At 45.3% G+C, this 25,042-nt stretch overlaps 33 non-coding genes across 33 annotated transcripts; 13 read left to right on the forward strand and 20 right to left on the reverse strand.

Moving 5' to 3' along the window:
• Positions 1 to 50: 50 nt before the first annotated feature.
• On the reverse strand, positions 51 to 132 carry trnas-gcu (transfer RNA serine (anticodon GCU)). Its single transcript has one exon. It is a non-coding gene; the product is annotated as a tRNA-Ser (tRNA).
• Positions 133 to 276: 144 nt separating this feature from the next.
• Positions 277 to 349, forward strand: trnaa-agc (transfer RNA alanine (anticodon AGC)). Its single transcript has one exon. It is a non-coding gene; the product is annotated as a tRNA-Ala (tRNA).
• Positions 350 to 1,318: 969 nt separating this feature from the next.
• trnas-gcu (transfer RNA serine (anticodon GCU)) lies at positions 1,319 to 1,400 on the reverse strand. Its single transcript has one exon. It is a non-coding gene; the product is annotated as a tRNA-Ser (tRNA).
• A 144-nt stretch (positions 1,401 to 1,544) lies between these two features.
• Positions 1,545 to 1,617, forward strand: trnaa-agc (transfer RNA alanine (anticodon AGC)). Its single transcript has one exon. It is a non-coding gene; the product is annotated as a tRNA-Ala (tRNA).
• A 969-nt stretch (positions 1,618 to 2,586) lies between these two features.
• trnas-gcu (transfer RNA serine (anticodon GCU)) lies at positions 2,587 to 2,668 on the reverse strand. The gene has a single exon. It is a non-coding gene; the product is annotated as a tRNA-Ser (tRNA).
• A 144-nt stretch (positions 2,669 to 2,812) lies between these two features.
• Positions 2,813 to 2,885, forward strand: trnaa-agc (transfer RNA alanine (anticodon AGC)). Its single transcript has one exon. It is a non-coding gene; the product is annotated as a tRNA-Ala (tRNA).
• A 969-nt stretch (positions 2,886 to 3,854) lies between these two features.
• Positions 3,855 to 3,936, reverse strand: trnas-gcu (transfer RNA serine (anticodon GCU)). The gene has a single exon. It is a non-coding gene; the product is annotated as a tRNA-Ser (tRNA).
• Positions 3,937 to 4,080: 144 nt separating this feature from the next.
• trnaa-agc (transfer RNA alanine (anticodon AGC)) lies at positions 4,081 to 4,153 on the forward strand. Its single transcript has one exon. It is a non-coding gene; the product is annotated as a tRNA-Ala (tRNA).
• A 968-nt stretch (positions 4,154 to 5,121) lies between these two features.
• trnas-gcu (transfer RNA serine (anticodon GCU)) lies at positions 5,122 to 5,203 on the reverse strand. The gene has a single exon. It is a non-coding gene; the product is annotated as a tRNA-Ser (tRNA).
• A 144-nt stretch (positions 5,204 to 5,347) lies between these two features.
• Positions 5,348 to 5,420, forward strand: trnaa-agc (transfer RNA alanine (anticodon AGC)). The gene has a single exon. It is a non-coding gene; the product is annotated as a tRNA-Ala (tRNA).
• A 969-nt stretch (positions 5,421 to 6,389) lies between these two features.
• Positions 6,390 to 6,471, reverse strand: trnas-gcu (transfer RNA serine (anticodon GCU)). The gene has a single exon. It is a non-coding gene; the product is annotated as a tRNA-Ser (tRNA).
• Positions 6,472 to 7,667: 1,196 nt separating this feature from the next.
• Positions 7,668 to 7,749, reverse strand: trnas-gcu (transfer RNA serine (anticodon GCU)). The gene has a single exon. It is a non-coding gene; the product is annotated as a tRNA-Ser (tRNA).
• A 1,186-nt stretch (positions 7,750 to 8,935) lies between these two features.
• trnas-gcu (transfer RNA serine (anticodon GCU)) lies at positions 8,936 to 9,017 on the reverse strand. The gene has a single exon. It is a non-coding gene; the product is annotated as a tRNA-Ser (tRNA).
• A 1,186-nt stretch (positions 9,018 to 10,203) lies between these two features.
• trnas-gcu (transfer RNA serine (anticodon GCU)) lies at positions 10,204 to 10,285 on the reverse strand. The gene has a single exon. It is a non-coding gene; the product is annotated as a tRNA-Ser (tRNA).
• Positions 10,286 to 11,471: 1,186 nt separating this feature from the next.
• On the reverse strand, positions 11,472 to 11,553 carry trnas-gcu (transfer RNA serine (anticodon GCU)). The gene has a single exon. It is a non-coding gene; the product is annotated as a tRNA-Ser (tRNA).
• A 144-nt stretch (positions 11,554 to 11,697) lies between these two features.
• Positions 11,698 to 11,770, forward strand: trnaa-agc (transfer RNA alanine (anticodon AGC)). The gene has a single exon. It is a non-coding gene; the product is annotated as a tRNA-Ala (tRNA).
• A 969-nt stretch (positions 11,771 to 12,739) lies between these two features.
• On the reverse strand, positions 12,740 to 12,821 carry trnas-gcu (transfer RNA serine (anticodon GCU)). The gene has a single exon. It is a non-coding gene; the product is annotated as a tRNA-Ser (tRNA).
• Positions 12,822 to 12,965: 144 nt separating this feature from the next.
• On the forward strand, positions 12,966 to 13,038 carry trnaa-agc (transfer RNA alanine (anticodon AGC)). Its single transcript has one exon. It is a non-coding gene; the product is annotated as a tRNA-Ala (tRNA).
• Positions 13,039 to 14,007: 969 nt separating this feature from the next.
• On the reverse strand, positions 14,008 to 14,089 carry trnas-gcu (transfer RNA serine (anticodon GCU)). Its single transcript has one exon. It is a non-coding gene; the product is annotated as a tRNA-Ser (tRNA).
• Positions 14,090 to 15,275: 1,186 nt separating this feature from the next.
• On the reverse strand, positions 15,276 to 15,357 carry trnas-gcu (transfer RNA serine (anticodon GCU)). The gene has a single exon. It is a non-coding gene; the product is annotated as a tRNA-Ser (tRNA).
• Positions 15,358 to 15,501: 144 nt separating this feature from the next.
• Positions 15,502 to 15,574, forward strand: trnaa-agc (transfer RNA alanine (anticodon AGC)). The gene has a single exon. It is a non-coding gene; the product is annotated as a tRNA-Ala (tRNA).
• A 969-nt stretch (positions 15,575 to 16,543) lies between these two features.
• trnas-gcu (transfer RNA serine (anticodon GCU)) lies at positions 16,544 to 16,625 on the reverse strand. The gene has a single exon. It is a non-coding gene; the product is annotated as a tRNA-Ser (tRNA).
• A 144-nt stretch (positions 16,626 to 16,769) lies between these two features.
• Positions 16,770 to 16,842, forward strand: trnaa-agc (transfer RNA alanine (anticodon AGC)). Its single transcript has one exon. It is a non-coding gene; the product is annotated as a tRNA-Ala (tRNA).
• A 969-nt stretch (positions 16,843 to 17,811) lies between these two features.
• Positions 17,812 to 17,893, reverse strand: trnas-gcu (transfer RNA serine (anticodon GCU)). The gene has a single exon. It is a non-coding gene; the product is annotated as a tRNA-Ser (tRNA).
• Positions 17,894 to 19,079: 1,186 nt separating this feature from the next.
• On the reverse strand, positions 19,080 to 19,161 carry trnas-gcu (transfer RNA serine (anticodon GCU)). Its single transcript has one exon. It is a non-coding gene; the product is annotated as a tRNA-Ser (tRNA).
• Positions 19,162 to 19,305: 144 nt separating this feature from the next.
• trnaa-agc (transfer RNA alanine (anticodon AGC)) lies at positions 19,306 to 19,378 on the forward strand. Its single transcript has one exon. It is a non-coding gene; the product is annotated as a tRNA-Ala (tRNA).
• A 969-nt stretch (positions 19,379 to 20,347) lies between these two features.
• Positions 20,348 to 20,429, reverse strand: trnas-gcu (transfer RNA serine (anticodon GCU)). Its single transcript has one exon. It is a non-coding gene; the product is annotated as a tRNA-Ser (tRNA).
• A 144-nt stretch (positions 20,430 to 20,573) lies between these two features.
• trnaa-agc (transfer RNA alanine (anticodon AGC)) lies at positions 20,574 to 20,646 on the forward strand. Its single transcript has one exon. It is a non-coding gene; the product is annotated as a tRNA-Ala (tRNA).
• A 969-nt stretch (positions 20,647 to 21,615) lies between these two features.
• On the reverse strand, positions 21,616 to 21,697 carry trnas-gcu (transfer RNA serine (anticodon GCU)). Its single transcript has one exon. It is a non-coding gene; the product is annotated as a tRNA-Ser (tRNA).
• A 144-nt stretch (positions 21,698 to 21,841) lies between these two features.
• trnaa-agc (transfer RNA alanine (anticodon AGC)) lies at positions 21,842 to 21,914 on the forward strand. Its single transcript has one exon. It is a non-coding gene; the product is annotated as a tRNA-Ala (tRNA).
• Positions 21,915 to 22,884: 970 nt separating this feature from the next.
• Positions 22,885 to 22,966, reverse strand: trnas-gcu (transfer RNA serine (anticodon GCU)). Its single transcript has one exon. It is a non-coding gene; the product is annotated as a tRNA-Ser (tRNA).
• Positions 22,967 to 23,110: 144 nt separating this feature from the next.
• trnaa-agc (transfer RNA alanine (anticodon AGC)) lies at positions 23,111 to 23,183 on the forward strand. The gene has a single exon. It is a non-coding gene; the product is annotated as a tRNA-Ala (tRNA).
• A 969-nt stretch (positions 23,184 to 24,152) lies between these two features.
• Positions 24,153 to 24,234, reverse strand: trnas-gcu (transfer RNA serine (anticodon GCU)). Its single transcript has one exon. It is a non-coding gene; the product is annotated as a tRNA-Ser (tRNA).
• Between the last annotated feature and the right edge of the window lie 808 nt (positions 24,235 to 25,042).

Genomic DNA, 25,042 nt, shown 5'->3' on the forward strand with positions numbered 1-25,042 from the left:
ATTCAATCTTCTTGCCTTGTAAATAAGGCAGATTAAAGTAGACTGCACTGCGACGAGGATGGGATTCGAACCCACGCGTGCAGAGCACAATGGATTAGCAGTCCATCGCCTTAACCACTCGGCCACCTGGTCCTGTTCCCCCTGCATTTTCCAGGTAACGTCGGACCCAGGTCACCATCCAGATTGTATACATAGATCTGGAAAGTCTAGAAAAGTGTGCAGTGGAGGGGCAGAGGAGGAGTCGAAGTGGGCGGGGCTAAAATATTCTCAGACATAGGGGAATTAGCTCAAATGGTAGAGCGCTCGCTTAGCATGCGAGAGGTAGCGGGATCGATGCCCGCATTCTCCAACAGTCTTTGGCTTCAGTTGAGAAGATAATGTGGAAAAATCAATGCCACCTCAGAAATGGCTTGGATTGATAGAGTGACATACTGTGGATTTACTGAAATCAAGTTGGCCTTTTGGAAGCTTTCTTGCTCTCTGTTTGAAAGGCTGTAAAATGTACCTCTCCCAGAAGGCAAGTTTATTCAATGAAATTCCAGCCCATCATCAATCAAGGAATATCTTGTAAGACTTGCTCTCGTTGCTAACCCTAACCTAACTTTGTAAATTTCCTATAAAGACTAGAAAAGTCTAACAACCATTCCCTCAACAATCTCGCGACTGAAGAAATGGCCCTGTGTGAGCAAGGGCCCTTCTCCTCACACTTTCTACCCAAGGGGTGAATGCAGCCCTGTTTTGGGGTGACCTAAACTGCACTGTGTTCAGTTTATCCTTTTCTTCAGCAGTGAATACCTCTGGCTGTTTGTCAAAACACAGCCAGTTTTGCCACAGTAAAGTATAAGCAGCAAGTGCTCTACCATTTGAACTAACTCCCTTGGGAGTTTCCATTGCTCTCTCCGATTCAGATGTATTGTTCAACCATGTGTGAAAACCATAGAACTTCTTTTCATTGGTTCCATAGGAACCAATGGAACCAGGTAAATTTGTGTGTCATCTGCATCACGTTCAAACCGCATGCTGTATTTTCGAAGAAATGAGCCCAAGGAAAGCATCTGCAGGGATAAAAGCATTGGCCAGAGAATAGAGACCCGAAGGACTCCACGTGTGCAGAGCGATATGGATTAGCAGCCCTCGGACAGGTCGTCTGCGTTTTCCAGTAAGTGTCTGATCCAGTTCACCTTCCACAGTTGCAAGAAGACTGGTTTATTGTCATAATGCATCGTGTTTTGTCACAACAAAGTGCAAGTGTTCTGCTGTTTGAACCAATTCAATCTTCTTGCCTTGTAAATAAGGCAGATTAAAGTAGACTGCACTACGACGAGGATGGGATTCGAACCCACGCGTGCAGAGCACAATGGATTAGCAGTCCATCGCCTTAACCACTCGGCCACCTCGTCCTGTTCCGCCTGCATTTTCCAGGTAACGTCGGACCCAGGTCACCATCCAGATTGTATACATAGATCTGGAAAGTCTAGAAAAGTGTGCAGTGGAGGGGCAGAGGAGGAGTCGAAGTGGGCGGGGCTAAAATATTCTCAGACATAGGGGAATTAGCTCAAATGGTAGAGCGCTCGCTTAGCATGCGAGAGGTAGCGGGATCGATGCCCGCATTCTCCAATAGTCTTTGGCTTCAGTTGAGAAGATAATGTGGAAAAATCAATGCCACCTCAGAAATGGCTTGGATTGATAGAGTGACATACTGTGGATTTACTGAAATCAAGTTGGCCTTTTGGAAGCTTTCTTGCTCTCTGTTTGAAAGGCTGTAAAATGTACCTCTCCCAGAAGGCAAGTTTATTCAATGAAATTCCAGCCCATCATCAATCAAGGAATATCTTGTAAGACTTGCTCTCGTTGCTAACCCTAACCTAACTTTGTAAATTTCCTATAAAGACTAGAAAAGTCTAACAACCATTCCCTCAACAATCTCGCGACTGAAGAAATGGCCCTGTGTGAGCAAGGGCCCTTCTCCTCACACTTTCTACCCAAGGGGTGAATGCAGCCCTGTTTTGGGGTGACCTAAACTGCACTGTGTTCAGTTTATCCTTTTCTTCAGCAGTGAATACCTCTGGCTGTTTGTCAAAACACAGCCAGTTTTGCCACAGTAAAGTATAAGCAGCAAGTGCTCTACCATTTGAACTAACTCCCTTGGGAGTTTCCATTGCTCTCTCCGATTCAGATGTATTGTTCAACCATGTGTGAAAACCATAGAACTTCTTTTCATTGGTTCCATAGGAACCAATGGAACCAGGTAAATTTGTGTGTCATCTGCATCACGTTCAAACCGCATGCTGTATTTTCGAAGAAATGAGCCCAAGGAAAGCATCTGCAGGGATAAAAGCATTGGCCAGAGAATAGAGACCCGAAGGACTCCACGTGTGCAGAGCGATATGGATTAGCAGCCCTCGGACAGGTCGTCTGCGTTTTCCAGTAAGTGTCTGATCCAGTTCACCTTCCACAGTTGCAAGAAGACTGGTTTATTGTCATAATGCATCGTGTTTTGTCACAACAAAGTGCAAGTGTTCTGCTGTTTGAACCAATTCAATCTTCTTGCCTTGTAAATAAGGCAGATTAAAGTAGACTGCACTGCGACGAGGATGGGATTCGAACCCACGCGTGCAGAGCACAATGGATTAGCAGTCCATCGCCTTAACCACTCGGCCACCTCGTCCTGTTCCGCCTGCATTTTCCAGGTAACGTCGGACCCAGGTCACCATCCAGATTGTATACATAGATCTGGAAAGTCTAGAAAAGTGTGCAGTGGAGGGGCAGAGGAGGAGTCGAAGTGGGCGGGGCTAAAATATTCTCAGATATAGGGGAATTAGCTCAAATGGTAGAGCGCTCGCTTAGCATGCGAGAGGTAGCGGGATCGATGCCCGCATTCTCCAATAGTCTTTGGCTTCAGTTGAGAAGATAATGTGGAAAAATCAATGCCACCTCAGAAATGGCTTGGATTGATAGAGTGACATACTGTGGATTTACTGAAATCAAGTTGGCCTTTTGGAAGCTTTCTTGCTCTCTGTTTGAAAGGCTGTAAAATGTACCTCTCCCAGAAGGCAAGTTTATTCAATGAAATTCCAGCCCATCATCAATCAAGGAATATCTTGTAAGACTTGCTCTCGTTGCTAACCCTAACCTAACTTTGTAAATTTCCTATAAAGACTAGAAAAGTCTAACAACCATTCCCTCAACAATCTCGCGACTGAAGAAATGGCCCTGTGTGAGCAAGGGCCCTTCTCCTCACACTTTCTACCCAAGGGGTGAATGCAGCCCTGTTTTGGGGTGACCTAAACTGCACTGTGTTCAGTTTATCCTTTTCTTCAGCAGTGAATACCTCTGGCTGTTTGTCAAAACACAGCCAGTTTTGCCACAGTAAAGTATAAGCAGCAAGTGCTCTACCATTTGAACTAACTCCCTTGGGAGTTTCCATTGCTCTCTCCGATTCAGATGTATTGTTCAACCATGTGTGAAAACCATAGAACTTCTTTTCATTGGTTCCATAGGAACCAATGGAACCAGGTAAATTTGTGTGTCATCTGCATCACGTTCAAACCGCATGCTGTATTTTCGAAGAAATGAGCCCAAGGAAAGCATCTGCAGGGATAAAAGCATTGGCCAGAGAATAGAGACCCGAAGGACTCCACATGTGCAGAGCGATATGGATTAGCAGCCCTCGGACAGGTCGTCTGCGTTTTCCAGTAAGTGTCTGATCCAGTTCACCTTCCACAGTTGCAAGAACACTGGTTTATTGTCATAGTGCATCGTGTTTTGTCACAACAAAGTGCAAGTGTTCTGCTGTTTGAACCAATTCAATCTTCTTGCCTTGTAAATAAGGCAGATTAAAGTAGACTGCACTGCGACGAGGATGGGATTCGAACCCACGCGTGCAGAGCACAATGGATTAGCAGTCCATCGCCTTAACCACTCGGCCACCTCGTCCTGTTCCGCCTGCATTTTCCAGGTAACGTCGGACCCAGGTCACCATCCAGATTGTAAACATAGATCTGGAAAGTCTAGAAAAGTGTGCAGTGGAGGGGCAGAGGAGGAGTCGAAGTGGGCGGGGCTAAAATATTCTCAGATGTAGGGGAATTAGCTCAAATGGTAGAGCGCTCGCTTAGCATGCGAGAGGTAGCGGGATCGATGCCCGCATTCTCCAATAGTCTTTTGCTTCAGTTGAGAAGATAATGTGGAAAAATCAATGCCACCTCAGAAATGGCTTGGATTGATAGAGTGACATACTGTGGATTTACTGAAATCAAGTTGGCCTTTTGGAAGCTTTCTTGCTCTCTGTTTGAAAGGCTGTAAAATGTACCTCTCCCAGAAGGCAAGTTTATTCAATGAAATTCCAGCCCATCATCATCAAGGAATATCTTGTAAGACTTGCTCTCGTTGCTAACCCTAACCTAACTTTGTAAATTTCCTATAAAGACTAGAAAAGTCTAACAACCATTCCCTCAACAATCTCGCGACTGAAGAAATGGCCCTGTGTGAGCAAGGGCCCTTCTCCTCACACTTTCTACCCAAGGGGTGAATGCAGCCCTGTTTTGGGGTGACCTAAACTGCACTGTGTTCAGTTTATCCTTTTCTTCAGCAGTGAATACCTCTGGCTGTTTGTCAAAACACAGCCAGTTTTGCCACAGTAAAGTATAAGCAGCAAGTGCTCTACCATTTGAACTAACTCCCTTGGGAGTTTCCATTGCTCTCTCCGATTCAGATGTATTGTTCAACCATGTGTGAAAACCATAGAACTTCTTTTCATTGGTTCCATAGGAACCAATGGAACCAGGTAAATTTGTGTGTCATCTGCATCACGTTCAAACCGCATGCTGTATTTTCGAAGAAATGAGCCCAAGGAAAGCATCTGCAGGGATAAAAGCATTGGCCAGAGAATAGAGACCCGAAGGACTCCACGTGTGCAGAGCGATATGGATTAGCAGCCCTCGGACAGGTCATCTGCGTTTTCCAGTAAGTGTCTGATCCAGTTCACCTTCCACAATTGCAAGAACACTGGTTTATTGTCATAGTGCATCGTGTTCTGTCACAACAAAGTGCAAGTGTTCTGCTGTTTGAACCAATTCAATCTTCTTGCCTTGTAAATAAGGCAGATTAAAGTAGACTGCACTGCGACGAGGATGGGATTCGAACCCACGCGTGCAGAGCACAATGGATTAGCAGTCCATCGCCTTAACCACTCGGCCACCTCGTCCTGTTCCGCCTGCATTTTCCAGGTAACGTCGGACCCAGGTCACCATCCAGATTGTATACATAGATCTGGAAAGTCTAGAAAAGTCTGCAGTGGAGGGGCAGAGGAGGAGTCGAAGTGGGCGGGGCTAAAATATTCTCAGATGTAGGGGAATTAGCTCAAATGGTAGAGCGCTCGCTTAGCATGCGAGAGGTAGCGGGATCGATGCCCGCATTCTCCAATAGTCTTTGGCTTCAGTTGAGAAGATAATGTGGAAAAATCAATGCCACCTCAGAAATGGCTTGGATTGATAGAGTGACATACTGTGGATTTACTGAAATCAAGTTGGCCTTTTGGAAGCTTTCTTGCTCTCTGTTTGAAAGGCTGTAAAATGTACCTCTCCCAGAAGGCAAGTTTATTCAATGAAATTCCAGCCCATCATCAATCAAGGAATATCTTGTAAGACTTGCTCTCTTTGCTAACCCTAACCTAACTTTGTAAATTTCCTATAAAGACTAGAAAAGTCTAACAACCATTCCCTCAACAATCTCGCGACTGAAGAAATGGCCCTGTGTGAGCAAGGGCCCTTCTCCTCACACTTTCTACCCAAGGGGTGAATGCAGCCCTGTTTTGGGGTGACCTAAACTGCACTGTGTTCAGTTTATCCTTTTCTTCAGCAGTGAATACCTCTGGCTGTTTGTCAAAACACAGCCAGTTTTGCCACAGTAAAGTATAAGCAGCAAGTGCTCTACCATTTGAACTAACTCCCTTGGGAGTTTCCATTGCTCTCTCCGATTCAGATGTATTGTTCAACCATGTGTGAAAACCATAGAACTTCTTTTCATTGGTTCCATTGGAACCAATGGAACCAGGTAAATTTGTGTGTCATCTGCATCACGTTCAAACCGCATGCTGTATTTTCGAAGAAATGAGCCCAAGGAAAGCATCTGCAGGGATAAAAGCATTGGCCAGAGAATAGAGACCCGAAGGACTCCACGTGTGCAGAGCGATATGGATTAGCAGCCCTCGGACAGGTCGTCTGCGTTTTCCAGTAAGTGTCTGATCCAGTTCACCTTCCACAGTTGCAAGAAGACTGGTTTATTGTCATAATGCATCGTGTTTTGTCACAACAAAGTGCAAGTGTTCTGCTGTTTGAACCAATTCAATCTTCTTGCCTTGTAAATAAGGCAGATTAAAGTAGACTGCACTGCGACGAGGATGGGATTCGAACCCACGCGTGCAGAGCACAATGGATTAGCAGTCCATCGCCTTAACCACTCGGCCACCTCGTCCTGTTCCGCCTGCATTTTCCAGGTAACGTCGGACCCAGGTCACCATCCAGATTGTATACATAGATCTGGAAAGTCTAGAAAAGTGTGCAGTGGAGGGGCAGAGGAGGAGTCGAAGTGGGCGGGGCTAAAATATTCTCAGATATAGGGGAATTAGCTCAAATGGTAGAGCGCTCGCTTAGCATGCGAGAGGTAACGGGATCGATGCCCGCATTCTCCAATAGTCTTTGGCTTCAGTTGAGAAGATAATGTGGAAAAATCAATGCCACCTCAGAAATGGCTTGGATTGATAGAGTGACATACTGTGGATTTACTGAAATCAAGTTGGCCTTTTGGAAGCTTTCTTGCTCTCTGTTTGAAAGGCTGTAAAATGTACCTCTCCCAGAAGGCAAGTTTATTCAATGAAATTCCAGCCCATCATCAATCAAGGAATATCTTGTAAGACTTGCTCTCGTTGCTAACCCTAACCTAACTTTGTAAATTTCCTATAAAGACTAGAAAAGTCTAACAACCATTCCCTCAACAATCTCGCGACTGAAGAAATGGCCCTGTGTGAGCAAGGGCCCTTCTCCTCACACTTTCTACCCAAGGGGTGAATGCAGCCCTGTTTTGGGGTGACCTAAACTGCACTGTGTTCAGTTTATCCTTTTCTTCAGCAGTGAATACCTCTGGCTGTTTGTCAAAACACAGCCAGTTTTGCCACAGTAAAGTATAAGCAGCAAGTGCTCTACCATTTGAACTAACTCCCTTGGGAGTTTCCATTGCTCTCTCCGATTCAGATGTATTCAGATGTATTGTTCAATCATGTGTGAAAACCATAGAACTTCTTTTCATTGGTTCCATAGGAACCAATGGAACCAGGTAAATTTGTGTGTCATCTGCATCACGTTCAAACCGCATGCTGTATTTTCGAAGAAATGAGCCCAAGGAAAGCATCTGCAGGGATAAAAGCATTGGCCAGAGAATAGAGACCCGAAGGACTCCACGTGTGCAGAGCGATATGGATTAGCAGCCCTCGGACAGGTCGTCTGCGTTTTCCAGTAAGTGTCTGATCCAGTTCACCTTCCACAGTTGCAAGAACACTGGTTTATTGTCATAGTGCATCGTGTTTTGTCACAACAAAGTGCAAGTGTTCTGCTGTTTGAACCAATTCAATCTTCTTGCCTTGTAAATAAGGCAGATTAAAGTAGACTGCACTGCGACGAGGATGGGATTCGAACCCACGCGTGCAGAGCACAATGGATTAGCAGTCCATCGCCTTAACCACTCGGCCACCTCGTCCTGTTCCACCTGCATTTTCCAGGTAACGTCGGACCCAGGTCACCATCCAGATTGTATACATAGATCTGGAAAGTCTAGAAAAGTGTGCAGTGGAGGGGCAGAGGAGGAGTCGAAGTGGGCGGGGCTAAAATATTCTCAGATATAGGGGAATTAGCTCAAATGGTAGAACGCTCGCTTAGCATGCGAGAGGTAACGGGATCGATGCCCGCATTCTCCAATAGTCTTTGGCTTCAGTTGAGAAGATAATGTGGAAAAATCAATGCCACCTCAGAAATGGCTTGGATTGATAGAGTGACATACTGTGGATTTACTGAAATCAAGTTGGCCTTTTGGAAGCTTTCTTGCTCTCTGTTTGAAAGGCTGTAAAATGTACCTCTCCCAGAAGGCAAGTTTATTCAATGAAATTCTAGCCCATCATCAATCAAGGAATATCTTGTAAGACTTGCTCTCGTTGCTAACCCTAACCTAACTTTGTAAATTTCCTATAAAGACTAGAAAAGTCTAACAACCATTCCCTCAACAATCTTGCGACTGAAGAAATGGCCCAGTGTGAGCAAGGGCCCTTCTCCTCACACTTTCTACCCAAGGGGTGAATGCAGCCCTGTTTTGGGGTGACCTAAACTGCACTGTGTTCAGTTTATCCTTTTCTTCAGCAGTGAATACCTCTGGCTGTTTGTCAAAACACAGCCAGTTTTGCCACAGTAAAGTATAAGCAGCAAGTGCTCTACCATTTGAACTAACTCCCTTGGGAGTTTCCATTGCTCTCTCCGATTCAGATGTATTGTTCAACCATGTGTGACAACCATAGAACTTCTTTTCATTGGTTCCATAGGAACCAATGGAACCAGGTAAATTTGTGTGTCATCTGCATCACGTTCAAACCGCATGCTGTATTTTCGAAGAAATGAGCCCAAGGAAAGCATCCGCAGGGATAAAAGCATTGGCCAGAGAATAGAGACCCGAAGGACTCCACGTGTGCAGAGCGATATGGATTAGCAGCCCTCGGACAGGTCGTCTGCGTTTTCCAGTAAGTGTCTGATCCAGTTCACCTTCCACAGTTGCAAGAAGACTGGTTTATTGTCATAATGCATCGTGTTTTGTCACAACAAAGTGCAAGTGTTCTGCTGTTTGAACCAATTCAATCTTCTTGCCTTGTAAATAAGGCAGATTAAAGTAGACTGCACTGCGACGAGGATGGGATTCGAACCCACGCATGCAGAGCACAATGGATTAGCAGTCCATCGCCTTAACCACTCGGCCACCTCGTCCTGTTCCGCCTGCATTTTCCAGGTAACGTCGGACCCAGGTCACCATCCAGATTGTATACATAGATCTGGAAAGTCTAGAAAAGTGTGTAGTGGAGGGGCAGAGGAGGAGTCGAAGTGGGCGGGGCTAAAATATTCTCAGATGTAGGGGAATTAGCTCAAATGGTACAGCGCTCGCTTAGCATGCGAGAGGTAGCGGGATCGATGCCCGCATTCTCCAATAGTCTTTGGCTTCAGTTGAGAAGATAATGTGGAAAAATCAATGCCACCTCAGAAATGGCTTGGATTGATAGAGTGACATACTGTGGATTTACTGAAATCAAGTTGGCCTTTTGGAAGCTTTCTTGCTCTCTGTTTGAAAGGCTGTAAAATGTACCTCTCCCAGAAGGCAAGTTTATTCAATGAAATTCCAGCCCATCATCAATCAAGGAATATCTTGTAAGACTTGCTCTCGTTGCTAACCCTAACCTAACTTTGTAAATTTCCTATAAAGACTAGAAAAGTCTAACAACCATTCCCTCAACAATCCCGCGACTGAAGAAATGGCCCTGTGTGAGCAAGGGCCCTTCTCCTCACACTTTCTACCCAAGGGGTGAATGCAGCCCTGTTTTGGGGTGACCTAAACTGCACTGTGTTCAGTTTATCCTTTTCTTCAGCAGTGAATACCTCTGGCTGTTTGTCAAAACACAGCCAGTTTTGCCACAGTAAAGTATAAGCAGCAAGTGCTCTACCATTTGAACTAACTCCCTCGGGAGTTTCCATTGCTCTCTCCGATTCAGATGTATTGTTCAACCATGTGTGAAAACCATAGAACTTCTTTTCATTGGTTCCATAGGAACCAATGGAACCAGGTAAATTTGTGTGTCATCTGCATCACGTTCAAACCGCATGCTGTATTTTCGAAGAAATGAGCCCAAGGAAAGCATCTGCAGGGATAAAAGCATTGGCCAGAGAATAGAGACCCGAAGGACTCCACGTGTGCAGAGCGATATGGATTAGCAGCCCTCGGACAGGTCGTCTGCGTTTTCCAGTAAGTGTCTGATCCAGTTCACCTTCCACAGTTGCAAGAAGACTGGTTTATTGTCATAATGCATCGTGTTTTGTCACAACAAAGTGCAAGTGTTCTGCTGTTTGAACCAATTCAATCTTCTTGCCTTGTAAATAAGGCAGATTAAAGTAGACTGCACTGCGACGAGGATGGGATTCGAACCCACGCGTGCAGAGCACAATGGATTAGCAGTCCATCGCCTTAACCACTCAGCCACCTCGTCCTGTTCCGCCTGCATTTTCCAGGTAACGTCGGGCCCAGGTCACCATCCAGATTGTATACATAGATCTGGAAAGTCTAGAAAAGTGTGCAGTGGAGGGGCAGAGGAGGAGTCGAAGTGGGCGGGGCTAAAATATTCTCAGATGTAGGGGAATTAGCTCAAATGGTACAGCGCTCGCTTAGCATGCGAGAGGTAGCGGGATCGATGCCCGCATTCTCCAATAGTCTTTGGCTTCAGTTGAGAAGATAATGTGGAAAAATCAATGCCACCTCAGAAATGGCTTGGATTGATAGAGTGACATACTGTGGATTTACTGAAATCAAGTTGGCCTTTTGGAAGCTTTCTTGCTCTCTGTTTGAAAGGCTGTAAAATGTACCTCTCCCAGAAGGCAAGTTTATTCAATGAAATTCCAGCCCATCATCAATCAAGGAATATCTTGTAAGACTTGCTCTCGTTGCTAACCCTAACCTAACTTTGTAAATTTCCTATAAAGACTAGAAAAGTCTAACAACCATTCCCTCAACAATCCCGCGACTGAAGAAATGGCCCTGTGTGAGCAAGGGCCCTTCTCCTCACACTTTCTACCCAAGGGGTGAATGCAGCCCTGTTTTGGGGTGACCTAAACTGCACTGTGTTCAGTTTATCCTTTTCTTCAGCAGTGAATACCTCTGGCTGTTTGTCAAAACACAGCCAGTTTTGCCACAGTAAAGTATAAGCAGCAAGTGCTCTACCATTTGAACTAACTCCCTCGGGAGTTTCCATTGCTCTCTCCGATTCAGATGTATTGTTCAACCATGTGTGAAAACCATAGAACTTCTTTTCATTGGTTCCATAGGAACCAATGGAACCAGGTAAATTTGTGTGTCATCTGCATCACGTTCAAACCGCATGCTGTATTTTCGAAGAAATGAGCCCAAGGAAAGCATCTGCAGGGATAAAAGCATTGGCCAGAGAATAGAGACCCGAAGGACTCCACGTGTGCAGAGCGATATGGATTAGCAGCCCTCGGACAGGTCGTCTGCGTTTTCCAGTAAGTGTCTGATCCAGTTCACCTTCCACAGTTGCAAGAACACTGGTTTATTGTCATAATGCATCGTGTTTTGTCACAACAAAGTGCAAGTGTTCTGCTGTTTGAACCAATTCAATCTTCTTGCCTTGTAAATAAGGCAGATTAAAGTAGACTGCACTGCGACGAGGATGGGATTCGAACCCACGCGTGCAGAGCACAATGGATTAGCAGTCCATCGCCTTAACCACTCGGCCACCTCGTCCTGTTCCGCCTGCATTTTCCAGGTAACGTCGGACCCAGGTCACCATCCAGATTGTATACATAGATCTGGAAAGTCTAGAAAAGTGTGCAGTGGAGGGGCAGAGGAGGAGTCGAAGTGGGCGGGGCTAAAATATTCTCAGATATAGGGGAATTAGCTCAAATGGTAGAGCGCTCGCTTAGCATGCGAGAGGTAGCGGGATCGATGCCCGCATTCTCCAATAGTCTTTGGCTTCAGTTGAGAAGATAATGTGGAAAAATCAATGCCACCTCAGAAATGGCTTGGATTGATAGAGTGACATACTGTGGATTTACTGAAATCAAGTTGGCCTTTTGGAAGCTTTCTTGCTCTCTGTTTGAAAGGCTGTAAAATGTACCTCTCCCAGAAGGCAAGTTTATTCAATGAAATTCCAGCCCATCATCAATCAAGGAATATCTTGTAAGACTTGCTCTCGTTGCTAACCCTAACCTAACTTTGTAAATTTCCTATAAAGACTAGAAAAGTCTAACAACCATTCCCTCAACAATCTCGCAACTGAAGAAATGGCCCTGTGTGAGCAAGGGCCCTTCTCCTCACACTTTCTACCCAAGGGGTGAATGCAGCCCTGTTTTGGAGTGACCTAAACTGCACTGTGTTCAGTTTATCCTTTTCTTCAGCAGTGAATACCTCTGGCTGTTTGTCAAAACACAGCCAGTTTTGCCACAGTAAAGTATAAGCAGCAAGTGCTCTACCATTTGAACTAACTCCCTTGGGAGTTTCCATTGCTCTCTCCGATTCAGATGTATTGTTCAACCATGTGTGAAAACCATAGAACTTCTTTTCGTTGGTTCCATTGGAACCAATGGAACCAGGTAAATTTGTGTGTCATCTGCATCACGTTCAAACCGCATGCTGTATTTTCGAAGAAATGAGCCCAAGGAAAGCATCTGCAGGGATAAAAGCATTGGCCAGAGAATAGAGACCCGAAGGACTCCACGTGTGCAGAGCGATATGGATTAGCAGCCCTCGGACAGGTCGTCTGCGTTTTCCAGTAAGTGTCTGATCCAGTTCACCTTCCACAGTTGCAAGAAGACTGGTTTATTGTCATAATGCATCGTGTTTTGTCACAACAAAGTGCAAGTGTTCTGCTGTTTGAACCAATTCAATCTTCTTGCCTTGTAAATAAGGCAGATTAAAGTAGACTGCACTGCGACGAGGATGGGATTCGAACCCACGCGTGCAGAGCACAATGGATTAGCAGTCCATCGCCTTAACCACTCGGCCACCTCGTCCTGTTCCGCCTGCATTTTCCAGGTAACGTCGGACCCAGGTCACCATCCAGATTGTATACATAGATCTGGAAAGTCTAGAAAAGTGTGCAGTGGAGGGGCAGAGGAGTAGTCGAAGGGGGCGGGGCTAAAATATTCTCAGATATAGGGGAATTAGCTCAAATGGTAGAGCGCTCGCTTAGCATGCGAGAGGTAGCGGGATCGATGCCCGCATTCTCCAATAGTCTTTGGCTTCAGTTGAGAAGATAATGTGGAAAAAGCAATGCCACCTCAGAAATGGCTTGGATTGATAGAGTGACATACTGTGGATTTACTGAAATCAAGCTGGCCTTTTGGAAGCTTTCTTGCTCTCTGTTTGAAAGGCTGTAAAATGTACCTCTCCCAGAAGGCAAGTTTATTCAATGAAATTCCAGCCCATCATCAATCAAGGAATATCTTGTAAGACTTGCTCTCGTTGCTAACCCTAACCTAACTTTGTAAATTTCCTATAAAGACTAGAAAAGTCTAACAACCATTCCCTCAACAATCCCGCGACTGAAGAAATGGCCCTGTGTGAGCAAGGGCCCTTCTCCTCACACTTTCTACCCAAGGGGTGAATGCAGCCCTGTTTTGGGGTGACCTAAACTGCACTGTGTTCAGTTTATCCTTTTCTTCAGCAGTGAATACCTCTGGCTGTTTGTCAAAACACAGCCAGTTTTGCCACAGTAAAGTATAAGCAGCAAGTGCTCTACCATTTGAACTAACTCCCTCGGGAGTTTCCATTGCTCTCTCCGATTCAGATGTATTGTTCAACCATGTGTGAAAACCATAGAACTTCTTTTCATTGGTTCCATAGGAACCAATGGAACCAGGTAAATTTGTGTGTCATCTGCATCACGTTCAAACCGCATGCTGTATTTTCGAAGAAATGAGCCCAAGGAAAGCATCTGCAGGGATAAAAGCATTGGCCAGAGAATAGAGACCCGAAGGACTCCACGTGTGCAGAGCGATATGGATTAGCAGCCCTCGGACAGGTCGTCTGCGTTTTCCAGTAAGTGTCTGATCCAGTTCACCTTCCACAGTTGCAAGAAGACTGGTTTATTGTCATAATGCATCGTGTTTTGTCACAACAAAGTGCAAGTGTTCTGCTGTTTGAACCAATTCAATCTTCTTGCCTTGTAAATAAGGCAGATTAAAGTAGACTGCACTGCGACGAGGATGGGATTCGAACCCACGCGTGCAGAGCACAATGGATTAGCAGTCCATCGCCTTAACCACTCAGCCACCTCGTCCTGTTCCGCCTGCATTTTCCAGGTAACGTCGGGCCCAGGTCACCATCCAGATTGTATACATAGATCTGGAAAGTCTAGAAAAGTGTGCAGTGGAGGGGCAGAGGAGGAGTCGAAGTGGGCGGGGCTAAAATATTCTCAGATGTAGGGGAATTAGCTCAAATGGTACAGCGCTCGCTTAGCATGCGAGAGGTAGCGGGATCGATGCCCGCATTCTCCAATAGTCTTTGGCTTCAGTTGAGAAGATAATGTGGAAAAATCAATGCCACCTCAGAAATGGCTTGGATTGATAGAGTGACATACTGTGGATTTACTGAAATCAAGTTGGCCTTTTGGAAGCTTTCTTGCTCTCTGTTTGAAAGGCTGTAAAATGTACCTCTCCCAGAAGGCAAGTTTATTCAATGAAATTCCAGCCCATCATCAATCAAGGAATATCTTGTAAGACTTGCTCTCGTTGCTAACCCTAACCTAACTTTGTAAATTTCCTATAAAGACTAGAAAAGTCTAACAACCATTCCCTCAACAATCCCGCGACTGAAGAAATGGCCCTGTGTGAGCAAGGGCCCTTCTCCTCACACTTTCTACCCAAGGGGTGAATGCAGCCCTGTTTTGGGGTGACCTAAACTGCACTGTGTTCAGTTTATCCTTTTCTTCAGCAGTGAATACCTCTGGCTGTTTGTCAAAACACAGCCAGTTTTGCCACAGTAAAGTATAAGCAGCAAGTGCTCTACCATTTGAACTAACTCCCTCGGGAGTTTCCATTGCTCTCTCCGATTCAGATGTATTGTTCAACCATGTGTGAAAACCATAGAACTTCTTTTCATTGGTTCCATAGGAACCAATGGAACCAGGTAAATTTGTGTGTCATCTGCATCACGTTCAAACCGCATGCTGTATTTTCGAAGAAATGAGCCCAAGGAAAGCATCTGCAGGGATAAAAGCATTGGCCAGAGAATAGAGACCCGAAGGACTCCACGTGTGCAGAGCGATATGGATTAGCAGCCCTCGGACAGGTCGTCTGCGTTTTCCAGTAAGTGTCTGATCCAGTTCACCTTCCACAGTTGCAAGAACACTGGTTTATTGTCATAATGCATCGTGTTTTGTCACAACAAAGTGCAAGTGTTCTGCTGTTTGAACCAATTCAATCTTCTTGCCTTGTAAATAAGGCAGATTAAAGTAGACTGCACTGCGACGAGGATGGGATTCGAACCCACGCGTGCAGAGCACAATGGATTAGCAGTCCATCGCCTTAACCACTCGGCCACCTCGTCCTGTTCCGCCTGCATTTTCCAGGTAACGTCGGACCCAGGTCACCATCCAGATTGTATACATAGATCTGGAAAGTCTAGAAAAGTGTGCAGTGGAGGGGCAGAGGAGGAGTCGAAGTGGGCGGGGCTAAAATATTCTCAGATATAGGGGAATTAGCTCAAATGGTAGAGCGCTCGCTTAGCATGCGAGAGGTAGCGGGATCGATGCCCGCATTCTCCAATAGTCTTTGGCTTCAGTTGAGAAGATAATGTGGAAAAATCAATGCCACCTCAGAAATGGCTTGGATTGATAGAGTGACATACTGTGGATTTACTGAAATCAAGTTGGCCTTTTGGAAGCTTTCTTGCTCTCTGTTTGAAAGGCTGTAAAATGTACCTCTCCCAGAAGGCAAGTTTATTCAATGAAATTCCAGCCCATCATCAATCAAGGAATATCTTGTAAGACTTGCTCTCGTTGCTAACCCTAACCTAACTTTGTAAATTTCCTATAAAGACTAGAAAAGTCTAACAACCATTCCCTCAACAATCTCGCAACTGAAGAAATGGCCCTGTGTGAGCAAGGGCCCTTCTCCTCACACTTTCTACCCAAGGGGTGAATGCAGCCCTGTTTTGGAGTGACCTAAACTGCACTGTGTTCAGTTTATCCTTTTCTTCAGCAGTGAATACCTCTGGCTGTTTGTCAAAACACAGCCAGTTTTGCCACAGTAAAGTATAAGCAGCAAGTGCTCTACCATTTGAACTAACTCCCTTGGGAGTTTCCATTGCTCTCTCCGATTCAGATGTATTGTTCAACCATGTGTGAAAACCATAGAACTTCTTTTCGTTGGTTCCATTGGAACCAATGGAACCAGGTAAATTTGTGTGTCATCTGCATCACGTTCAAACCGCATGCTGTATTTTCGAAGAAATGAGCCCAAGGAAAGCATCTGCAGGGATAAAAGCATTGGCCAGAGAATAGAGACCCGAAGGACTCCACGTGTGCAGAGCGATATGGATTAGCAGCCCTCGGACAGGTCGTCTGCGTTTTCCAGTAAGTGTCTGATCCAGTTCACCTTCCACAGTTGCAAGAAGACTGGTTTATTGTCATAATGCATCGTGTTTTGTCACAACAAAGTGCAAGTGTTCTGCTGTTTGAACCAATTCAATCTTCTTGCCTTGTAAATAAGGCAGATTAAAGTAGACTGCACTGCGACGAGGATGGGATTCGAACCCACGCGTGCAGAGCACAATGGATTAGCAGTCCATCGCCTTAACCACTCGGCCACCTCGTCCTGTTCCGCCTGCATTTTCCAGGTAACGTCGGACCCAGGTCACCATCCAGATTGTATACATAGATCTGGAAAGTCTAGAAAAGTGTGCAGTGGAGGGGCAGAGGAGTAGTCGAAGGGGGCGGGGCTAAAATATTCTCAGATATAGGGGAATTAGCTCAAATGGTAGAGCGCTCGCTTAGCATGCGAGAGGTAGCGGGATCGATGCCCGCATTCTCCAATAGTCTTTGGCTTCAGTTGAGAAGATAATGTGGAAAAAGCAATGCCACCTCAGAAATGGCTTGGATTGATAGAGTGACATACTGTGGATTTACTGAAATCAAGCTGGCCTTTTGGAAGCTTTCTTGCTCTCTGTTTGAAAGGCTGTAAAATGTACCTCTCCCAGAAGGCAAGTTTATTCAATGAAATTCCAGCCCATCATCAATCAAGGAATATCTTGTAAGACTTGCTCTCGTTGCTAACCCTAACCTAACTTTGTAAATTTCCTATAAAGACTAGAAAAGTCTAACAACCATTCCCTCAACAATCTCGCGACTGAAGAAATGGCCCTGTGTGAGCAAGGGCCCTTCTCCTCACACTTTCTACCCAAGGGGTGAATGCAGCCCTGTTTTGGGGTGACCTAAACTGCACTATGTTCAGTTTATCCTTTTCTTCAGCAGTGAATACCTCTGGCTGTTTGTCAAAACACAGCCAGTTTTGCCACAGTAAAGTATAAGCAGCAAGTGCTCTACCATTTGAACTAACTCCCTTGGGAGTTTCCATTGCTCTCTCCGATTCAGATGTATTGTTCAACCATGTGTGACAACCATAGAACTTCTTTTCATTGGTTCCATAGGAACCAATGGAACCAGGTAAATTTGTGTGTCATCTGCATCACGTTCAAACCGCATGCTGTATTTTCGAAGAAATGAGCCCAAGGAAAGCATCTGCAGGGATAAAAGCATTGGCCAGAGAATAGAGACCCGAAGGACTCCACGTGTGCAGAGCGATATGGATTAGCAGCCCTCGGACAGGTCGTCTGCGTTTTCCAGTAAGTGTCTGATCCAGTTCACCTTCCACAGTTGCAAGAAGACTGGTTTATTGTCATAATGCATCGTGTTTTGTCACAACAAAGTGCAAGTGTTCTGCTGTTTGAACCAATTCAATCTTCTTGCCTTGTAAATAAGGCAGATTAAAGTAGACTGCACTGCGACGAGGATGGGATTCGAACCCACGCGTGCAGAGCACAATGGATTAGCAGTCCATCGCCTTAACCACTCGGCCACCTCGTCCTGTTCCGCCTGCATTTTCCAGGTAACGCCGGACCCAGGTCACCATCCAGATTGTATACATAGATCTGGAAAGTCTAGAAAAGTGTGCAGTGGAGGGGCAGAGGAGGAGTCGAAGTGGGCGGGGCTAAAATATTCTCAGATATAGGGGAATTAGCTCAAATGGTAGAGCGCTTGCTTAGCATGCGAGAGGTAGCGGGATCGATGCCCGCATTCTCCAATAGTCTTTGGCTTCAGTTGAGAAGATAATGTGGAAAAATCAATGCCACCTCAGAAATGGCTTGGATTGATAGAGTGACATACTGTGGATTTACTGAAATCAAGTTGGCCTTTTGGAAGCTTTCTTGCTCTCTGTTTGAAAGGCTGTAAAATGTACCTCTCCCAGAAGGCAAGTTTATTCAATGAAATTCCAGCCCATCATCAATCAAGGAATATCTTGTAAGACTTGCTCTCGTTGCTAACCCTAACCTAACTTTGTAAATTTCCTATAAAGACTAGAAAAGTCTAACAACCATTCCCTCAACAATCTCGCGACTGAAGAAATGGCCCTGTGTGAGCAAGGGCCCTTCTCCTCACACTTTCTACCCAAGGGGTGAATGCAGCCCTGTTTTGGAGTGACCTAAACTGCACTGTGTTCAGTTTATCCTTTTCTTCAGCAGTGAATACCTCTGGCTGTTTGTCAAAACACAGCCAGTTTTGCCACAGTAAAGTATAAGCAGCAAGTGCTCTACCATTTGAACTAACTCCCTTGGGAGTTTCCATTGCTCTCTCCGATTCAGATGTATTGTTCAACCATGTGTGAAAACCATAGAACTTCTTTTCGTTGGTTCCATTGGAACCAATGGAACCAGGTAAATTTGTGTGTCATCTGCATCACGTTCAAACCGCATGCTGTATTTTCGAAGAAATGAGCCCAAGGAAAGCATCTGCAGGGATAAAAGCATTGGCCAGAGAATAGAGACCCGAAGGACTCCACGTGTGCAGAGCGATATGGATTAGCAGCCCTCGGACAGGTCGTCTGCGTTTTCCAGTAAGTGTCTGATCCAGTTCACCTTCCACAGTTGCAAGAAGACTGGTTTATTGTCATAATGCATCGTGTTTTGTCACAACAAAGTGCAAGTGTTCTGCTGTTTGAACCAATTCAATCTTCTTGCCTTGTAAATAAGGCAGATTAAAGTAGACTGCACTGCGACGAGGATGGGATTCGAACCCACGCGTGCAGAGCACAATGGATTAGCAGTCCATCGCCTTAACCACTCGGCCACCTCGTCCTGTTCCGCCTGCATTTTCCAGGTAACGTCGGACCCAGGTCACCATCCAGATTGTATACATAGATCTGGAAAGTCTAGAAAAGTGTGCAGTGGAGGGGCAGAGGAGTAGTCGAAGGGGGCGGGGCTAAAATATTCTCAGATGTAGGGGAATTAGCTCAAATGGTAGAGCGCTCGCTTAGCATGCGAGAGGTAGCGGGATCGATGCCCGCATTCTCCAATAGTCTTTGGCTTCAGTTGAGAAGATAATGTGGAAAAAGCAATGCCACCTCAGAAATGGCTTGGATTGATAGAGTGACATACTGTGGATTTACTGAAATCAAGCTGGCCTTTTGGAAGCTTTCTTGCTCTCTGTTTGAAAGGCTGTAAAATGTACCTCTCCCAGAAGGCAAGTTTATTCAATGAAATTCCAGCCCATCATCAATCAAGGAATATCTTGTAAGACTTGCTCTCGTTGCTAACCCTAACCTAACTTTGTAAATTTCCTATAAAGACTAGAAAAGTCTAACAACCATTCCCTCAACAATCTCGCGACTGAAGAAATGGCCCTGTGTGAGCAAGGGCCCTTCTCCTCACACTTTCTACCCAAGGGGTGAATGCAGCCCTGTTTTGGGGTGACCTAAACTGCACTATGTTCAGTTTATCCTTTTCTTCAGCAGTGAATACCTCTGGCTGTTTGTCAAAACACAGCCAGTTTTGCCACAGTAAAGTATAAGCAGCAAGTGCTCTACCATTTGAACTAACTCCCTTGGGAGTTTCCATTGCTCTCTCCGATTCAGATGTATTGTTCAACCATGTGTGACAACCATAGAACTTCTTTTCATTGGTTCCATAGGAACCAATGGAACCAGGTAAATTTGTGTGTCATCTGCATCACGTTCAAACCGCATGCTGTATTTTCGAAGAAATGAGCCCAAGGAAAGCATCTGCAGGGATAAAAGCATTGGCCAGAGAATAGAGACCCGAAGGACTCCACGTGTGCAGAGCGATATGGATTAGCAGCCCTCGGACAGGTCGTCTGCGTTTTCCAGTAAGTGTCTGATCCAGTTCACCTTCCACAGTTGCAAGAAGACTGGTTTATTGTCATAATGCATCGTGTTTTGTCACAACAAAGTGCAAGTGTTCTGCTTTTTGAACCAATTCAATCTTCTTGCCTTGTAAATAAGGCAGATTAAAGTAGACTGCACTGCGACGAGGATGGGATTCGAACCCACGCGTGCAGAGCACAATGGATTAGCAGTCCATCGCCTTAACCACTCTGCCACCTCGTCCTGTTCCGCCTGCATTTTCCAGGTAACGTCGGACCCAGGTCACCATCCAGATTGTATACATAGATCTGGAAAGTCTAGAAAAGTGTGCAGTGGAGGGGCAGAGGAGTAGTCGAAGTGGGCGGGGCTAAAATATTCTCAGATATAGGGGAATTAGCTCAAATGGTAGAGCGCTCGCTTAGCATGCGAGAGGTAGCGGGATCGATGCCCGCATTCTCCAATAGTCTTTGGCTTCAGTTGAGAAGATAATGTGGAAAAAGCAATGCCACCTCAGAAATGGCTTGGATTGATAGAGTGACATACTGTGGATTTACTGAAATCAAGCTGGCCTTTTGGAAGCTTTCTTGCTCTCTGTTTGAAAGGCTGTAAAATGTACCTCTCCCAGAAGGCAAGTTTATTCAATGAAATTCCAGCCCATCATCAATCAAGGAATATCTTGTAAGACTTGCTCTCGTTGCTAACCCTAACCTAACTTTGTAAATTTCCTATAAAGACTAGAAAAGTCTAACAACCATTCCCTCAACAATCTCGCGACTGAAGAAATGGCCCTGTGTGAGCAAGGGCCCTTCTCCTCACACTTTCTACCCAAGGGGTGAATGCAGCCCTGTTTTGGGGTGACCTAAACTGCACTATGTTCAGTTTATCCTTTTCTTCAGCAGTGAATACCTCTGGCTGTTTGTCAAAACACAGCCAGTTTTGCCACAGTAAAGTATAAGCAGCAAGTGCTCTACCATTTGAACTAACTCCCTTGGGAGTTTCCATTGCTCTCTCCGATTCAGATGTATTGTTCAACCATGTGTGACAACCATAGAACTTCTTTTCATTGGTTCCATAGGAACCAATGGAACCAGGTAAATTTGTGTGTCATCTGCATCACGTTCAAACCGCATGCTGTATTTTCGAAGAAATGAGCCCAAGGAAAGCATCTGCAGGGATAAAAGCATTGGCCAGAGAATAGAGACCCGAAGGACTCCACGTGTGCAGAGCGATATGGATTAGCAGCCCTCGGACAGGTCGTCTGCGTTTTCCAGTAAGTGTCTGATCCAGTTCACCTTCCACAGTTGCAAGAAGACTGGTTTATTGTCATAATGCATCGTGTTTTGTCACAACAAAGTGCAAGTGTTCTGCTGTTTGAACCAATTCAATCTTCTTGCCTTGTAAATAAGGCAGATTAAAGTAGACTGCACTGCGACGAGGATGGGATTCGAACCCACGCGTGCAGAGCACAATGGATTAGCAGTCCATCGCCTTAACCACTCGGCCACCTCGTCCTGTTCCGCCTGCATTTTCCAGGTAACGTCGGACCCAGGTCACCATCCAGATTGTATACATAGATCTGGAAAGTCTAGAAAAGTGTGCAGTGGAGGGGCAGAGGAGGAGTCGAAGGGGGCGGGGCTAAAATATTCTCAGATATAGGGGAATTAGCTCAAATGGTAGAGCGCTCGCTTAGCATGCGAGAGGTAGCGGGATCGATGCCCGCATTCTCCAATAGTCTTTGGCTTCAGTTGAGAAGATAATGTGGAAAAAATCAATGCCACCTCAGAAATGGCTTGGATTGATAGAGTGACATACTGTGGATTTACTGAAATCAAGTTGGCCTTTTGGAAGCTTTCTTGCTCTCTGTTTGAAAGGCTGTAAAATGTACCTCTCCCAGAAGGCAAGTTTATTCAATGAAATTCCAGCCCATCATCAATCAAGGAATATCTTGTAAGACTTGCTCTCGTTGCTAACCCTAACCTAACTTTGTAAATTTCCTATAAAGACTAGAAAAGTCTAACAACCATTCCCTCAACAATCCCGCGACTGAAGAAATGGCCCTGTGTGAGCAAGGGCCCTTCTCCTCACACTTTCTACCCAAGGGGTGAATGCAGCCCTGTTTTGGGGTGACCTAAACTGCACTGTGTTCAGTTTATCCTTTTCTTCAGCAGTGAATACCTCTGGCTGTTTGTCAAAACACAGCCAGTTTTGCCACAGTAAAGTATAAGCAGCAAGTGCTCTACCATTTGAACTAACTCCCTTGGGAGTTTCCATTGCTCTCTCCGATTCAGATGTATTGTTCAACCATGTGTGAAAACCATAGAACTTCTTTTCATTGGTTCCATAGGAACCAATGGAACCAGGTAAATTTGTGTGTCATCTGCATCACGTTCAAACCGCATGCTGTATTTTCGAAGAAATGAGCCCAAGGAAAGCATCTGCAGGGATAAAAGCATTGGCCAGAGAATAGAGACCCGAAGGACTCCACGTGTGCAGAGCGATATGGATTAGCAGCCCTCGGACAGGTCGTCTGCGTTTTCCAGTAAGTGTCTGATCCAGTTCACCTTCCACAGTTGCAAGAACACTGGTTTATTGTCCTAATGCATCGTGTTTTGTCACAACAAAGTGCAAGTGTTCTGCTGTTTGAACCAATTCAATCTTCTTGCCTTGTAAATAAGGCAGATTAAAGTAGACTGCACTGCGACGAGGATGGGATTCGAACCCACGCGTGCAGAGCACAATGGATTAGCAGTCCATCGCCTTAACCACTCGGCCACCTCGTCCTGTTCAGCCTGCATTTTCCAGGTAACGTCGGACCCAGGTCACCATCCAGATTGTATACATAGATCTGGAAAGTCTAGAAAAGTGTGCAGTGGAGGGGCAGAGGAGGAGTCGAAGTGGGCGGGGCTAAAATATTCCCAGATATAGGGGAATTAGCTCAAATGGTAGAGCGCTCGCTTAGCATGCGAGAGGTAGCGGGATCGATGCCCGCATTCTCCAATAGTCTTTGGCTTCAGTTGAGAAGATAATGTGGAAAAATCAATGCCACCTCAGAAATGGCTTGGATTGATAGAGTGACATACTGTGGATTTACTGAAATCAAGCTGGCCTTTTGGAAGCTTTCTTGCTCTCTGTTTGAAAGGCTGTAAAATGTACCTCTCCCAGAAGGCAAGTTTATTCAATGAAATTCCAGCCCATCATCAATCAAGGAATATCTTGTAAGACTTGCTCTCGTTGCTAACCCTAACCTAACTTTGTAAATTTCCTATAAAGACTAGAAAAGTCTAACAACCATTCCCTCAACAATCTCGCGACTGAAGAAATGGCCCTGTGTGAGCAAGGGCCCTTCTCCTCACACTTTCTACCCAAGGGGTGAATGCAGCCCTGTTTTGGGGTGACCTAAACTGCACTATGTTCAGTTTATCCTTTTCTTCAGCAGTGAATACCTCTGGCTGTTTGTCAAAACACAGCCAGTTTTGCCACAGTAAAGTATAAGCAGCAAGTGCTCTACCATTTGAACTAACTCCCTTGGGAGTTTCCATTGCTCTCTCCGATTCAGATGTATTGTTCAACCATGTGTGAAAACCATAGAACTTCTTTTCATTGGTTCCATTGGAACCAATGGAACCAGGTAAATTTGTGTGTCATCTGCATCACGTTCAAACCGCATGCTGTATTTTCGAAGAAATGAGCCCAAGGAAAGCATCTGCAGGGATAAAAGCATTGGCCAGAGAATAGAGACCCGAAGGACTCCACGTGTGCAGAGCGATATGGATTAGCAGCCCTCGGACAGGTCGTCTGCGTTTTCCAGTAAGTGTCTGATCCAGTTCACCTTCCACAGTTGCAAGAAGACTGGTTTATTGTCATAATGCATCGTGTTTTGTCACAACAAAGTGCAAGTGTTCTGCTGTTTGAACCAATTCAATCTTCTTGCCTTGTAAATAAGGCAGATTAAAGTAGACTGCACTGCGACGAGGATGGGATTCGAACCCACGCGTGCAGAGCACAATGGATTAGCAGTCCATCGCCTTAACCACTCGGCCACCTCGTCCTGTTCCGCCTGCATTTTCCAGGTAACGTCGGACCCAGGTCACCATCCAGATTGTATACATAGATCTGGAAAGTCTAGAAAAGTGTGCAGTGGAGGGGCAGAGGAGGAGTCGAAGTGGGCGGGGCTAAAATATTCTCAGATATAGGGGAATTAGCTCAAATGGTAGAGCGCTTGCTTAGCATGCGAGAGGTAGCGGGATCGATGCCCGCATTCTCCAATAGTCTTTGGCTTCAGTTGAGAAGATAATGTGGAAAAATCAATGCCACCTCAGAAATGGCTTGGATTGATAGAGTGACATACTATGGATTTACTGAAATCAAGCTGGCCTTTTGGAAGCTTTCTTGCTCTCTGTTTGAAAGGCTGTAAAATGTACCTCTCCCAGAAGGCAAGTTTATTCAATGAAATTCCAGCCCATCATCAATCAAGGAATATCTTGTAAGACTTGCTCTCGTTGCTAACCCTAACCTAACTTTGTAAATTTCCTATAAAGACTAGAAAAGTCTAACAACCATTCCCTCAACAATCTCGCGACTGAAGAAATGGCCCTGTGTGAGCAAGGGCCCTTCTCCTCACACTTTCTACCCAAGGGGTGAATGCAGCCCTGTTTTGGGGTGACCTAAACTGCACTATGTTCAGTTTATCCTTTTCTTCAGCAGTGAATACCTCTGGCTGTTTGTCAAAACACAGCCAGTTTTGCCACAGTAAAGTATAAGCAGCAAGTGCTCTACCATTTGAACTAACTCCCTTGGGAGTTTCCATTGCTCTCTCCGATTCAGATGTATTGTTCAACCATGTGTGACAACCATAG

The sequence above is a fragment of the Centropristis striata genome, chromosome 18 (assembly GCF_030273125.1).
Source record: "Centropristis striata isolate RG_2023a ecotype Rhode Island chromosome 18, C.striata_1.0, whole genome shotgun sequence".
Lineage (NCBI taxonomy): Eukaryota > Metazoa > Chordata > Actinopteri > Perciformes > Serranidae > Centropristis > Centropristis striata.